Source organism: Topomyia yanbarensis, chromosome 3 (genome assembly GCF_030247195.1).
Source record: "Topomyia yanbarensis strain Yona2022 chromosome 3, ASM3024719v1, whole genome shotgun sequence".
Taxonomy (NCBI): Eukaryota; Metazoa; Arthropoda; class Insecta; order Diptera; family Culicidae; genus Topomyia; species Topomyia yanbarensis.
In genome coordinates, this window is record NC_080672.1 from 128,349,519 (window position 1) to 128,366,663 (window position 17,145).

General features: G+C 37.5%; 1 protein-coding gene across 7 annotated transcripts in view; it reads left to right on the forward strand.

Annotated features, from left to right (window-relative positions):
- Window positions 1-17,145, forward strand: part of LOC131694333 (serine/threonine-protein kinase 10-like) — a 79,763-nt gene that overhangs the window by 32,898 nt on the left and 29,720 nt on the right. For 5 of the 7 annotated variants that reach the window (XM_058982990.1, XM_058982994.1, XM_058982995.1 and 2 more), the window contains exon 2: window positions 1,594-1,642. The exons of the other annotated variants lie outside the window; for them this stretch is intronic. The gene's annotated coding sequence lies outside the window, so the exon portion shown is untranslated. The remainder of the gene's footprint in view (window positions 1-1,593; window positions 1,643-17,145) is intronic. 7 annotated transcript variants of the gene reach the window in all.

The window sequence follows — 17,145 nt, forward strand, 5'->3', positions numbered from 1 at the left end:
ACATATGCCCGTTGCCACTTCGTTTGTTTGTTTGCCACCCTCACCTCACAGCTGCGCCCGTGCCATCAGGGCGCTACGAATCCCAAAAGCGTAGCACAGTACGGTATAAAATGGAAGTTATCATTATGACGAAGGCGTAACTGCGAAACTGCATAACTTAATATGAAACATCGCTAGAACACATGTTCACGCTGATACGAATTTATAATTATTGCGCAGGCACTACCTATATGTTCTTATACTATCTCAAACATTCCAGTTAAATGCGGCCTGGTCTGCTTTGCCTGTAGCCTTAGGATAACACTAGAATAATCTGACTAACCGACTGTCTTAAACGATTTGTTGTTTCCATGCGATCATTTTAAAACACTAACTTTTTTATAGACACGTCACTTTACTCCGATTCTTCTAGTTCAAGAATGTACCTTTTAAAAAATATTTATACATTTTGTAGCGTTCTGGCTATCTTGTTCTACTAATTTTCAAGTTAATTTTAGTTTCGAATTCGGTCACATTCTAGATTGAGCGATTAAATTAACCTCAATGAAGAGCTTACTTTGTGTAATCAAAAGTCGTTTGTACCCAGCAGAAACAGTTGAAACGGTCTATCGGATATTTTACGCCTAATTCAACATTTGTAATGACGTACCACACGTGTCGAGTGGTAGAGCTACAAAACGAAAAGATTAACTTAATCCGAGATACGTGCGTCCGCATAACTGTCATACTAAGTATAATAGCCCCATGTAGATGGGCAATCCCATACCAAACCCCCACATAAGACAATTAAGCGTAAAACGGTAGAATCCAAAAATATATAAGTTTCATTCAATAGACTTCTATTGTTATCCGTAGCCCATTGACTGTGTGTGCAGTTTAAAATCTGTTATGTGGCCAATCATGGTTCTAATTTATTGGATTTCAACCGCTAGCACCTGTCATGATAATACAATGTGTCTCGGACTTCGTGCAATCTAATTTGCCATCAGAACGAGCGTATCTTGTCATCTTATCGCGGACAACGCATCGAGCGGCGTGCCCAATCTATCGATGTCGCCGTTAACGGCTGATTGTGATTGCCTCTTGGTACACATGTATGGAAAAAAATGCTAATGGATCCGCGCACTGACACAATCAAACGAACGCCACTGAGCGACAGTGAACCGAAATCGCAAACATAGCAACCCGAGAAAACAAAATACGCAAAACGATATTGCGAAGACAGTGAAAAATGGTAACGGCACTGTTGCACGGCCGGTTAATCGTTTGCTGTCGGTCGAATAAACTGCGAAACAGCATTCCAATTGCCATTATGTCTGCTTCAAAATCGATTCGGGGGAACTTCAATTCTGCTTCTGCAAGAGCGCCTTTGTTTTCATGATTGATCCATTTTCGTAATATTTCTGACTGTAGTAACAAACAGAGAGAGAGAGAGTGAGAGAAGAAATGTTGGTTTCATTAACAGATCTAGATTTTTAACTCTGAAAATTCCGTTGCAAATTAAACATGACTGACGTTTACATGGCTACTACTAATTAAAGGAATCAGATTACTTGCAATAACTCATGTTCTTTATTTTTTGTTTGCTTGCAGGTAATGGTTTTCTTTAACCCGCGATATCCCACTGCAAAAAACCTGGACAGTAAGTAGAATAACAGTTGTAAATAGTTAACGTCATGTTTCCTATTTTTGGGGATTCCTCAAATTATATTTATGTAAATAGAAAACCAAAACAAGAGTTGATGGAACCACTTTTACAAATTAACCCTCTGCTGCCCAACCCCATCGTTTGACGGGGTTCAGCAGAATCGCTGTAAAATGTATAATGCATGATTTTGTGTTGTCAACACAACTAAAACCTCTTCAAAGCATTCCCACCTGTCATTCAAATACATTATCTGCGTGTTGAAAGCATTATGTAAATTTATATTTGAGTTTAAAGTTGAAAACTTGAGAGAAACGAGAAAAAAATATTTTTCGTGTGGTAAAAAATATTGGCAAGTTGCTTTACAGCAGTAATATGCTATTGAAATTTGGTCGTGTACTAACTTGAAATTACACCTATGAGTTAAAAAACTTACCCCGCCAAAAGGCGGTGCTGGGCGAAAAAAATTGCGTCTTCAATGTACTTATCACTTTAAAATTTATGTGTTTATTTGGCTCTAGTTTTCTCAATTTTCGACCAATTTCAACTAAACCACTTGTAAATGATCAAGAAATTATCCAAGATTTATAAACGATGCTTGTTGGTTCAGAAAACCAGTTCTGGCTTTACAAATAAATCCCATGGGTCTCATAAATAATTTCTCGTATGTGCGGAACTCGTCCAGGAAGGATTACTAGTGATCAATAGCATAGTATCACTAGCCCTGTAATAGTCCTGTATACTAAGAATTGGCTGCGAAGTCTGTTGAAACAGAGGGCCAAGTTCCAAAACGGAATGATAGTATCTAAGCTTTGTTTTGGGTTCCAGGAGACATTGTACCGACATTACCGAATGCCATATCAAAATTCACAGTTATTCGTATAGAATAAATGCGGGTGCTGTAGCATTCTCTAGATTCTATTCCTGGTGCATTCGTGAATTCGAACATCCTTAGACCGATTCCATAGAACATTGTACAGGGAACATATGGTCGGTGTTAAGTCAGACCGTACTAAGTCGCAAAGCATAAAAAATGAGATAATTATAGCATTGGATAAAGAATTTCGTCAGCTACATTCGACTCTTGCCAGATTTGAAATATGTAACAATAAACAAGAGTTATGCCAAAAATTAATTTCCAATCATAATGTAAAGGATGCTGCGATTCAAACTTTAAACTCGTTTTTCTCGAAATCAATATTTAGTCACTTAGTCCGGTCTGACCTAACACCGACCATATCCGAAAACGCAACTCATATAAAACATTTGCACCTACATGTTACTGTAATTTCATATAAAATTACACCAACTCGATGATCAATGAATAATAAGCATTTTAAATTATCCAAACACTTGCGAAAATTTTCTAACCGGGTCCGGGAATTGCGGAATATGGTTCTTCAGACCACCTGTTTATGCGAGAATTACTGTCATGCGCAACCTGATTTTTTTTTTCGCCCAGTTGCCAAACCCCGCCTTTTTGCTTGGTTTCGTGTTTTGTTTTTAAACCATAACTTTCGTAAACTAGCGATATGTATTTCAGTTTTATCATCATAAAAACACACTACTTAAGTTTTTCGAAGTGAAACAAAATCTTCCGTCATGTTCATTAGTTTGCCAGAAATAAATGTTTTAAAAACGGTGCCGGTCTCATAAGTCACTCGTCATAAGTTCGAGCTTAAGGAAGCATTCTTAGTGGCCATCAGTACCCTTGTACTAGCCTTGCAATCAACCTGCACACTAATAATCGGCTGCAAAATATGGTAAAGTAGAAGATCAAATTCCGCAACGGAATGTAGCTTAATTGGAAAAAAATCCAATTGCTTACATGTTCGCCACTAGATGGCCCTAATACGTCAGATTATCAATGAAAACCTGCTTTCTCGAAGCCTGTAAATCGATCCGACGCTGTTGGAAGAAATTGTTAGACTTCCATAAAAAGTTAATACACTCCGATACAACCGAGTTCGATGCCTAGGGGATACTGAGTAAGTTCCAGAAATAAACACATGTCTGTTTCTTAGAGGTAGCTGACACGATTTGCATTAATAAAAGACATCAACTTTATTTTGATAAAAGTTTTAGTGTTTGTGTTACTAGTAGAACATGAAATTTCTTTACAAAGAAACGTTATTCATAATGGGTGGTTACACAATTACTCTGAAAACGATCTTCAAATCAAGGTTCGGAACGAATATATTGAATTTTATTCTGATCTGATTTCCTGTTCCGGAGTTACGTGTTAATGAGTGTGATCATATAGAAAACACAGGTTTAAACCGGTACCTAAAAGGAAGAATTCAATGACAAAGCAGTAGACCATAAATTTCGACCATCCTCGAACCGATCTTTGCAGTTGTGTTAGGCTTATAATTCTCCATGTTTTCATACCATACCTCAAAAGTGAAGTTTAAAAAACGTTGAAAAATGTTGTTAGAAAAACTGTTTTATTGATAGCTTTTCCATGATGCAGTTTATTTAAAATATTTTGTTTCTTTGTAGGTTGTCTTGGACCAAAAATAAAAACGTCTTAAAAATTGGTTTATTTGTAATTTTATTTTTCACCTATTTTTTAGAAATTCTGAAAATTGTCAAGTTTTTGGGCGCGTTTTTTCACACAGAAGCATTAATTTCTTCCAATTCATGCTCGTATAGTTTTACTGTAGAAAAGATGATTTGCTAACAATATTCTTTGTGAAAGAAGTGATTGCAACAACTCATACATCCTTTTAAAATAAATTCTCTTGAGTCGAAATCGTTTGAGTAAAGTATGGACCTACATACAAGTAATAACCTAATATATCTAGATACAAAAAACATGCATGTCTTCAACAAAATTGTTGGTAATATCTTTGTACACCAAAAGCATTAATTCTTCATGATTACTGATCAGAGAAGCTGTTTAGAATTGTTTTACGAGAATATGCTATGTATTATGTTGCGAGTTTTTTCGAAAATATGTAAAGTTGACGGATTCTAAATACGTCATTGTGATCGTAAAACACTATTTTTACCATTTATTTCATTTTTCTTCATTTTCAAAGTGCACCCTAAGTGTTGAAGTCAAATGTACACCTTGAATAGCTATTTACGTACCTCTTTTATTTTTTTTCAAATTTTCAGTGCCACTAGGTGCCTATTTTTATAGTTGATAATAGAAAAAATCTTCAAATGTTCATAAACCGCTCCTGAAGTACTGGAAACAAACGGAAAACGCAATTTTTCAGCATATTTTTGCTACCTCCCGAAAAACAATATGCGGTCTCAATTTTTCGTCGAACAGTGTAATTCATCTCAAAACTGAGTGCTGTTTATCCTAGACTTGCCAAACCAATATCGCTGCGATAATGAATAGATGTATGCATCAAATATTTTAATGAGCAAGCAAATGCAATCAGCATGCATCGGGTCAGAATGTTTATCGTAGTAACAGGCGGGAATTTTTCAATGCCGCGCATTCCTCATGTTTCAATAGATATTAGACTTAACGTTAACTTGAAATTGGTCGCGGTCACAGGTCTGAAAAGGAATGAAAAGACGAATAATGCGATCTGTTGAACATGATGCATTCGGTTCACGATTTAGTATTTTAATTTGATATTTTAATGACCGAAATGAATGGAATGTTGTCCAGTTTCTCTTTAGAGTGTATTGTTAATATCCGCTTAATTGGACAGTAATATTGATTTAGGTTTATCATTCGAGTCGCTCTAGGTTCGCTCTAATGGGACATTGCAAGTTGACATATAAGTAAAAAATACTCGAAAAAATGACAGTACAGCGAGCTAAGTTAGTGTCGGATTCAGATGAAGATCCGTCAAAAAAATTTAAAATCGTGACCGATCGTCTTAGATTTTGATTAAATTTACTTTGTCCGGTTACTGTATTTTATACAACAAAACTATCTGAGAACGAGTTGCAGGGAATGAATACTCCTGCATAAAAATATATGCACTGAAAAAAGGTGTCATTTTTCACAAAAACAAAAATTTACGTTAAAAAGATTTTGTCAACAAAAACCTAAAAAGAAAAACGTTTTGAATATGATTGCATGATGGAGAACTTATCCGTAAAAAAGGTTTCCTAAAGATAACTTTATACATGTTTTTAAATTTTATACTAATTGACAAAAAGGAAATATGATTACAGAATATGATTCTAAGTATTCTTTTAAATTAAACTGCATTTAACGCGAGAGAAACTTTTTCAGTGTATTTGGATAATGGAGAAGCTTCCAATAGAAAAGGTTTCCTAACAACTACTTTTGACATACTTTTATAATTCATAGTATTTGCAGTAAAAAATACAATTTGCTTTTTGAATATGATTCTAAACGGTATTTCTTATCAGTATGTTCATAACAAAGATTTTCTGAAATGTAGTTCTCAAGATATTTTAAATTTAATTATTTTGTTTTATTACGATCTTTCCATAAGTTATTCACGTTACTCCATCAACAATAATAGGTTTTCAAAAGGCCCGTAGCATCAACAATAATAGGTTTTCAAAAGGCCCGTAGCATTTCCGTTACTTTCCCTTTGACATCAAGACGATTTTGTAAACCATTTGAAAGCTACATGAAAACAATCAAAATGTTATTCAACCATAGGATCTGATGATTAAACTATATAGTTGAATCATATTTTATACGAATAACTTATGAAAAGGTCGTCATAAAATAAAATAATTGTGCGGTTAGAACAAAATTTAAAATATCTCGTGAACTACGATATTTCAGAACATTTTTGTTATGAGCGTTTTGATTTGAAATGGCGTATAGAATCATATTCAAAAAGAAAAATATATTTTTGACAACAATTAGTATGAATTGTAAAAATATGTCAAAAGTTGTTGCTAGGAAAACTTTTTTTTATTGAAAGTTCATGATTCAAGTACACTGAAAAAGTTTCTATTTCGTCTTTGAAACAATAAACATAAGATTGTTGACAATTTATGATGGGGAAATGTAAATAACGTTTATCAAGGGCATAATTACACGAATTAATTGTTTTTGTTGGATCATAAATTTTAAAGATATGCATGCAAAAACGTCTACGCCATTTTGTAAAATTGCTCTTGTATCAAAATATTGCAATTGCTAGAGAAGATCATAAACCGAACACAACTGCAAATTATCGTTCAAATCGGCGATGGTCATATTTTGCGGTCGATCGGTTTTTATAGAATCCCTCTATTCTAAAACTGAACAGGAGTGGTATGCAGGTGGATTTGGTGGATTTTCTGCCGAAAGACATGTGGCCACAAAACTGTTTTGAACTCCTTCAGATCGAAACCTATTTGACAATGATGAAGCACGAACTTTGAAAGCCCAAAGGAATGGCGGAGAGCGAAAATGGAAAAGATGAGGAGTAGAAAAAGCTGAGGAAAACGTACTGGAATCGACTGTACTGGCTCTGATGGAGGGCGTTAATCGCAAATGTCGAGCATTTTTCTCAAACTCATTCTAAAGTTTTTCATTATGAACAGGCTGGAAAAATTGAAAAAGAATAATCAAAGAGTTTTTCGAAAGTCTTCAGTGATGAAATTTTAACATAATCTTGAGATGGCATTGTGTTGCGTAGGCACGCTTTACTTCTTATGACGTCTGATGTATGAAACGAAAAGTGCCTTGACAGGACGATCCGGTTCGGTTACAATCCCATCAGTATTGAGAAAAGTATCGAAATATTATCGGGAAAACTGGGAAATCGAAAAATTAAATTCGTTGGCCACCCTGTGGAACGATGAAAAAGTTGTCTTTAGAAGTGTGTAGATCGCATCAATTTTGAGCCGTTGCTTCACGGAAGAGTGTATTGCGTCTTCCGTTTAGATAAATAGCTTCAAACCGAACCGTCGGTGGTCGTTTTTTTGTAAAATAAAGAAGTATGTAACCCCTTAATTCCGTCTCGCAGCTTTCAACAAAATACCTGGTGTATAGTGTCTTATATCCGACCTTACAGCTCGCGATATTTGTGTAGACATAGTCAATCTGACTGTTGACAAAATAGGTAGGCAATACGTTTATTGTTCGACATTTTTCAGTATAATTCATCATCTTCTGATGATTTCAAAATCGCTGAATCATACTGTAGAAGAAATGGGTTTTCCCTTATAATTGGCAATAATGCAAATATCCATCACTGAATTGGAATTAATGCAGAGGGTCTGAATTTATGGTATACTTAAGCATCACGAATCTGCATATACTTAATGCAAGAAATTGCTCAACCTTTGCATGATCTGATAGAGAAGAGGTGTTAGATGCAACTTTCTGCTCTAACAATCTGATTATCTGATCACAAATACATAATCTTTGATAATTTAAGCGTCTCACTAGATATCAGCATATATCGTATTTCCTAATCTATGATGATGGTTTGGCGACTAACTTTATTTTTGGTATTTTCCAACGATTAAACCCCTGAGAAAATTGGATGGAAGTCTCGAGTAAGACAAGCTCCCTCATAGTAACCGCATATTTAGAGGATAGGACAAGCTTATTCGCAGTAGCCGAATATTTGCCCGCTTCGAATTATGCTTGTTTCTAGAGAAACTTCTTGTTGGAATGCCGACTAGGAAAGTTCCTTTGAAGAGTTGAAAATTGCAGATCCAGAGACGGATCAAAGCCATTTAAGTTGGCTCGCAAAGCTTACAGAAGTACCCTTCGATCCCCTGAGCGAAGTGGTTGGAAGACCCTTTGCATAAAAGTCTCGAGTCTCAACGAGCTTATTAGATTGAATAAGTTAGACGGTTTGTTTCGTCTAGCCAAAAACAGGCACCAGCAGTGCATTATATCTGCGATCATAAGTTAATTCGTTTATAGAATCTATTGTTCGAATGTCGGCCTACCTACTAGCAACAGGAGACTATTTAGCCTTCCTTGACTACACTTTGTTGGAATCAGTCCATCCACGGAAGAAACCTTCTGGTATGTACATATATCGTGTTCACATACCGGCTTGTGTCAGTTTATTATGGCAAATATGCTTTTAACACATGACCTTGGCGTCGGCTTCAGGCATTCTGACTATCGCCTTCGTCCGTTGTATCTGCCCTGACAGCGGTTGATCATCAATAGCAATAAGCAGCAATAAAAGTGCGACACACGTGTTTCAGCCGTGTTATTTACTCTTTTTTACTTCTTTTTCAACGCGAATACCTGTTGTGGCGGTCAGTGAGGCTAGTTGTCTGTGGTTGTGTGCAATGGGCGTTCACTCTTATTTACGTAATAAGCGTACCACACAGACAGTATCCGGCTTTCTGCTTTCTATACTGCTGCTTTGGAAAGGTGTCATATTTCACTGTCCGCTGCCTTGAAGTTCCTATTATGAATCCATTCACGAATCTTTCGTTCCCGGTGCAAAAAGAAGAAAAGTCGATCATTGTAAATATTCGAACTTCCGAGACCAATTTGACCTTTCTAGTTTCTATTACCAGTGCATATGCAGATTAATGGTGAACTTGAAGATGGCGCGTCCTCGATTTTCATTGTTACACTGTTAGGTAGGCAGATGTGTGTGCACAATTGTTTTTGGTGAATCATGTACGAGGTCAGATGCTGGGAACATAACGTAATGAACAATACACGTTTGCACTCGTGAAGTACATGGTTTAAAAATAACATTCACATGACTCTCCTTAGTATTGCCACATACCCAGCAAGATCAACATCATTCATAATCCGAACGATTGCGTGGCAATCATGCAGTGTTAGTCGCTGGCCGGAGACCTACGATCATCATGCAATATCACAAGTCGCTCCTTTACAAACCTGTCAGCGGTGCGGTATACACAGGTGAAAATCTTTATTCATAAAATAAACACGAGCGCCTTAACACGAATACCACAACGAGCCGGAATCGGCGGTACAGAGAGTGAATCTCAGGTTTGCCCGTCGTTGATCAGTTGAAAATACTTCATCTCATTAGGTGCGCAATGATAGCGGTGGATTGCAGCGTTGCGACATTCCCAGTGCCCACAATAACATTTGCAGCCAACGTAAACAGCTCATCTCTGTCCTGATGTTTTTGAATTGGTCATCACCGCAGAATTCAAACCACAGCAGGGATCGTCATCATTGCTGAGGGAAATGATTTCATGGTTAATCGTGATGTGCGCGGCTACGGTATCTCTCATGATGAAATCGCATTCCAAGTGTTTTTTTTTTGTTGATACCTACATGCATTTATCGACGAAGGCGATATCATGATTTGATTCAATCGTCTAGCTCCGATGCATAATTGCCCTAGACATGCTATCGCATCGCGCAAAGGGAGAACTAGGTCAACAAGCATAATTCTTATTGATTATTTTTCCCTTGCCAATTCAATATTAGTCGTTCTGTTGCCTTGCGGTGCAGTAGATGTTAAGTATTTTCATGCGAGGACGGAAACTTCGTTTGCTAAAGAGATTTTCAAGATCCAATTATATGATTCGTAGCGATGTCTTTTATGCGATTTATCTGATTGCACAGTTGTCTATTACTGAGAAATTGCCCACAAAAATGTAAATTTTGCTTTGGGAGATTTTTATAATAATTATACCACGCAAACTTCCTTCCCTAGGTTGATGGGTTTCGCGTTATTGCAAACATCAATAAACATATTTTGGGCATCAGTTGTAAACTTCTGACAGACAATTACTTTAAGATGGTTATTGCATTACGCTTTGATAGTGATGCATCGAGGAGATCGAGAGAGCTTTTGGAGGACCTATTTATTTTTTGTGTTCTTTTTTACTTTGCCCCAGCCCAACCTAACGATCAACTATTGAAGAAATGTAAAAGTAGAAGCCAATTAGTGTTAATGTAGTAATAATTGTAGTTTTTATACTAGTGGTACAGTTGTTATGTGCTAGTCGTATGTCTATCTGTGTATGTTCTCGTTTGAGTATGTGAGACAGCTGGGTCGGGTAATGGATGCAGAACTGGCGTGTATGACAGAATAGTGCGTAAGTTATTTTGTCGCGAGCAATGTTTGCCTTGCTGGGATTTGTTAGTCGTTCTCTTTTCTCTAGTGTTCAATTCGAGCATTCGATTCGTTTCATTCGGGAGGATCCAATTGGATATATAAAAGTACGAATAATTTTTGGTAATTTTTATATTAATTTATCAAATTATCCATTCCCCCGGTATGCTGACAAAATTCTAAAAGAAAACTATTGTCGTTAACCGTTGTGTGTCCAACAAAAAAAAAACACATTTAACAGGTTAACGAGGGTACCTGGTTTCCCACAAATTGAAATGCTCATAATTATGGTTTTTTGTAATTGATTTGGACACTTAGATATTTCGGATTCAGGAATACGTCCACTTATTGATTCTGCGAAATTGAATCGGAATAATGTATCTGGTTCTTGGTTATCCAGATTTTCCGGACCAATGTGCCATTACTAGGGTATGATTTGTAAATTTTAATAATAACCTAGCAGAATCTCTTAAAAGTCTGTTATTCATTGTCACGCCCACGTTCTAAAACCACAAGATACAGTCTGCTGATGCAATTCCAAGATTTTTGGTAACCATACTGCCAGTATTCCATTGTAATTCACAAATAGTATTCCAGTGCTGGAACATGCTTCCGGAAATCCGGATTCCCGAGAACCGAGTGAATTCACCCGATTCATTTTTACCAAGTCTAAGAGTGGATGAGTTCTTGAACCCAAAACACCCAAAAGTGTGAAAATCGGTTGGAAATGGTCATAGTTATTGGCATTTCAGTTTTGTTAGTCCCCGGGTATACTCGTCGGCCTGTTACGCAGTAAAAAAATTCATTAGCCCTCTCTCCCCTGACCATATCAACAATATTATTAACTCAAAAGCTTGACTTAGTAAAGTCCTAAGATGTCACAAAGTTTCAATTTCCAGCTATAGATAAAAGATTGGAATTTCATTAATTGGAACCTGGAAACATAACCTGGTACCCTGTTGGACACATAACGGTTAATAGTGAATGATTAACATTTGTTGGTATTTAGACGAGATCAAGTAGTTTGATTCCATATTACATGTGCTCTTTTACTCTAATGCATTAGCCTGATTTTGCTATACCTCTATGAGTTTACTTTTCCACGAGTCATGTGTATCAAAAATAATGTCGGTCAAGTTGTACGCTGCTACTTAATCTCTTTGCATCTTTTTTATCTCATATACACTTACAACCTCTCATTCCAAACGTTCAAATGCTAGTGGCCTTCGCGATAATACAAACGTGAACATGCAATTGCAATTATCAACACATACTTACACCCGTGATCTCTCCAACATTAAAACACCCGGCAATTAAGTGAATGTTTAACCACTTATAAATTCACAAACGCGGTTTCATGAAATAACCCACCGTTCGTGCGATCATGAATCGGTCCCATCCGGAAGTCTCTACTCTCGGTCCTAGCATCCTAGACTCATGCCTACAGTTGGACCAATATAAAATGTCGCTCGTATCCACTAGACAACACGTTCAATGGCGACATGACGGGGAACTCTAGTGATACGGGTGAACTCTCATCTAGTATCTGAGCCGTACACTGACAATTAACACGCGAATATGCGAGTGGCCACACGGTTATAAAATCAAATTTATCCACGCGAAGTTATATACACACATTCCATCACAAACACGTTAACATACAAACGCTTCAGCTTCGTCCACATACAACTGCGCCCGGGATCTCACAAACACGAAAACATCACGTTTATTGAGTGGCCGTTTTAGCACTTATCAGCTCATAAACGCGGTCTCAAACGCCGACTGTAGCTGCTTAAGACTATACCTACCAATCAAAAAAGACGCTCATATCCACTAAATAACACGTTCTATGACGACATAACCGGGAACAGAAGTGATATGGGGAATCTCATTCTCTTTTAGCATTCAGCACGTTAACATACAAACGCTTAACATCTTCGCGATAATTCACGCCCATCCAAGCACCCCGGTGGTTAAGTGGATGTTTTATCACTAATAAACCTGTAAAGGCGATATGAAGCGGGAACCTACGAACGCCCATGTTTGCGCAATGATGAATCGGTCACGTTCGGAAATATATACCTTTGGTCCTATCCAGCCGCCGTAAGTGCGGTGATCCAATGGACGGTATCAGTCGGTTTTAACATGGCACCTGCTAAAAGCGTGATTGTGCCCTGCTGCAACAAAAACACATTGCAACTGGGAGGCCGATTCTGCTGGACGGGGGGCGGTCATTCCCTACCGTAAGGAACCAAAGATCTTGGGGATTACCGTGGACCGTCGGCTCACTTTCGTGCCACACTTCCAACATATCAAAGTCGACTGCCTGAGCCGGTTGCGACTAATTAATACAGTCAGCTCCCGGCACAAGCGCTGCAATCGATATAATGCATTGAACATTAGCCAGGCCCTAGTTCACAGCAAGATATTCTACGGGGTTGAGCTGACGTGTTGCAATATGGAAGGGCTCATCAACGTTTTCGACCCGCTATACCACGGAACAATTTGCGCTGCCTCTGGTATGCTACCCAGACTAACTGGACTAATAAAAAAAAAAAAATAATGCGTATTTCCACTAGACAACACGTTCTATGGCGACGAGATGGAGAACTTTGGTGATATGGGGAAACTAAATCTCAGTATCTGAACCGTACACTAAAAATTAAATATCAAATAAACGGCTCGCGCGACCATTCACGCGAATATGCGAATAACCGTGATTTTATCAAATTTATGCGCGCGAAGCTACATACATGTTAGCACACGGGGCAAACACGTTAACATACAAACGCTCGCGCCCTTCGAAATAATACACTCACACCTACGCCCGCCATCTCGCAAACATGATAACCCCCGACAGTACTTACACATTTACAAATGCGGTCTCCGAAGTGAACCTAGTCCCTAGCAACATCGGTCACGTCCGCAATAAAAAATGATCATATCCTATCTAGTGGACGTTTCATGGTGACATAACCGAGAACCCTAGGGATATGGGACGCTACTAGAATTGGAATCGCACATTGAAAATTAAGAACCATATCCACGGTAGGCGCGATCATTCAAGAACTCATATGAATATGTAAATTCCCTCACGATTACAAAATAAAATTTATACTCGCGTAGTCCCATACACGCTAGCACACGCGACATCCAAAAGCCTATACAATCAAACATACAAACGTTCGAGTTCTTCCCGATGATACACGCAATCGCGAAGCCCATCTCAATTGTACACCAAATATCATATTGAGAATCACGAACTCCTGCAATTGGTATTAAGCAGTGTTTTAGACTGCAATTGTAGTGAGTGATTCTGACAGGGAGCCCTTCCGAGAACCTAGCTCTACAGTTCCATTAGGACAACTCCCAAAAAAAATCAGGTTGCTCAACTGATTGCTGATTGCAGAGGTTTTATTCTCATCTGGACATAAAATTTGGCTCAAGACAATATGATGATTGATATGAAACTAGTCATCCTAATAGTGCCAAACTACTTATTCTATATTAACAACACAGATTGATGTGAATACGACGGTTGTAGACCGGAGCAATAACAAACTAGTCCTCCTATTTTAGGTGTTCAATATAAGAACATCATTCATTTTGTTTCTAATTGTTCATGAAAATTCTCAATATAGCGCACCTCGTATTTGCGATCCTGTAGTAAAATGGATGATGACCATTTTTTTGTCTTAGACATTGAGATGGCAATCGGAACATCTCTTCTATCAAAGTACAGTATACACTATACAGACAATGGCAGATCGAATGTCGATGGACTCCTTCTTTCAACAGTCGGAATAGTATTTGACCGCGTGGAATGGTAGGGGAATGTGTTCGGTTGTCGGTACACTTTTGTTTTTGGCTCACAACATTACTCCAATTGAACAATATATGGGAACAAGCATACCAATGGAAAGCTGGAGGCCTTAGCTAATAACATATGAAAGAATTTAATTTATTCTGTCAACTTGAGAAAAATTAGTAACAACTTAGTAAAATGATAATTTCTTACCATTTTGAAAAATGTGGTCGGTTGTCGGCACCCTATGAAAATTTACTAAAAATGGAAAAATATGAATGATAAACATTAAGATTCAAAGGGAAAAGAAAATTTATTCATTTCAACAACCATCAAAGGCATGAACATCATTCTTTATTAGAACCACAATATGTGTATGTGAAAAATTAGTGCGAATATTACGCACTGCTAATGCACTGACGGATCGCATTCACCGCAATTGAGTTAGTTTCAGACAGTCCTTTTTTACCAAAGCTTCAGATAGATCAGATAGAAGTCAGCCAAAGGGGGAGAGGGTTACAGAGAAACATATATTTATCAGAATGTCCATGTCTGGTTTCTGACAAAAGCTACATAGGGGTGCCGACAACCGACCAGTGTCGGCAACTGACCATTTTCCCCTATCCATTTGAATAAATTTTATGCGAACAAAACCATGCGATCGTTTGCCCTTCGCTACGTCTTTATTGTTGCCATACAACAGGGGTGAAATAAAAATGTTGGACATGGCGATTTGCTCTGTCGCCGGTTTTGACTAAAGAGAGACTCGTATTAACAATATTGTAAGTACAACTGTTTTGACGTGTGTAACAAATTCACCCTGTTGATATCTGTACATTTCATTCCAAAATACTAAAATTGTTTGAAGTATCGAAATGTGTATTAGCTGTATACTGCCCATGATAATCGGTGGCGCAAAAATATCAGTTTGAGCAGGTTTTCTGTGAATGAAAAATGAATTCAAAATTTGCCTCTCTGTTTCGCGACGACGTTCAACTTTTCTACTCGACAGCGAACCGTTCGGTTCAAAAATCTGTTTTAGCAGTCAGCTCTTCGCTACTGCTGTTATGTGACACCTTTCCACTAATTTGTATGATAAACAACGGTTAACGTCATCATCGGGGGCAAGTGAACCGTCGTCGTCTTCGTCTTCGAGAACGGAGGTGTACGATGATGAGAGATGAGATGAGCAATAAACACACTTGGGTGCTACCTCGATTCTCCCGTGGATGATGGCGTTCCGATCGTGATAAGTAGGTGTGCTGTGACAGCGACCGGTGAGCAAATATATCATCAAATTGTTTTTATGGGTTCGATATGATTAATTGTTAGCATATCCACGTCGACGGTGGTACTGCGATTTGTCGATAATCGAACTTTAACACAATCGTGTGAAGGCCGTTGTTCCTAAATGAACGGTATTGTAATTGAAGATTCGCATCAAGTGTGCGATGTTCATTTCGAAAATATTTTCTTTGATTAGTAAGCTTTAACTATCCACAATTTTCTCTGAGGTATATGACTCAGCATGCCCTTATTTTTTGGAACGTAGAAGATTGTTCGCATACTGTTTTGACATTTGCATTCCAGGAAAATCGCCATGAACTGGGGGAGGGGGGAGGGTAAGGTATTTTTGATGAAAAAAAACATTCGCAAAAACATTTTTTGCGATAGCGAGAGTGTTAGTCTATTCAATTAATTTCCGTAGAATAATGCAATATTTTACAAATATTTTATTATATGCAAATGCACTGTAAAATTTTGAAAATTGGATGACAGTGAATCTTCAGAAGACACCTCGAAAAAATGCGCTGTGAACTATAACTCAAAACATCCTGAGGTAATAGTTTTAAAAATTCCGCACATTTCTTCATACCGTTGTCTAGATAACTACGGGAGCGTTCTATAATATAAGTATTATTATTGTGTTTTTGGCTTCAAAGTGGTATGACAAATTCAAAAATCCAAAAATTAAAAGCTCAATGTCTAACACAAAAATAATTACCTCTGGAATGATATGAAGAACTGTGAAAAATTTAAACGCTACTGGTCCAGTAGACGAGGGCCTTTCGAGATTCACTTTCAATCTCTCAAATTTCAGTATTTTGCCATGAAAATCTGAGGTAATATGGTTAAATTGTGACATTATTATAAGGAAATTGAATGAATATCAAATTAATCACACCGCCACACCCCGCCTCATAATGTATGTTATAGTGAGTAAATTGGTCCAATACTTAATTTTAAATGAGAATTATATTCTCAAAACAAAACAAAAAATCGTGTTTTATGGTATGTAGTATACGCTGTAATGATCGTTCATTCAACCCCAGTGAAATACCTGCATACGCTCGATTTGATACCTAATTACTAAAATGGTCACGTATGCTTCACGTAACCGTTCGACAACCAGGTGGGTCGCATGAGACTTGTTTGGTGCAAAAGTGGTTGATGTAGGTATAGTTAGTGACGGTCATTTGGTGACGGATAACCTTTTAAAATAGAGCCTTTATTTACCGATTATATGTTGAATAAATGAAAACGGCACGTTGGTTAATATTGGGGATCAATTTATCAAGTGAGTGCTAATTATTCTGACACCGTACGTGCGTTTCTAATCTACTGCGACTAGCGTCGTGAGAAGTAATGATCGTGACATAATATCTCTGTTGAGTTATGCTACAAAAGTTACGTGAATATCTCACATATTACGTTGACTATTTTGGGGT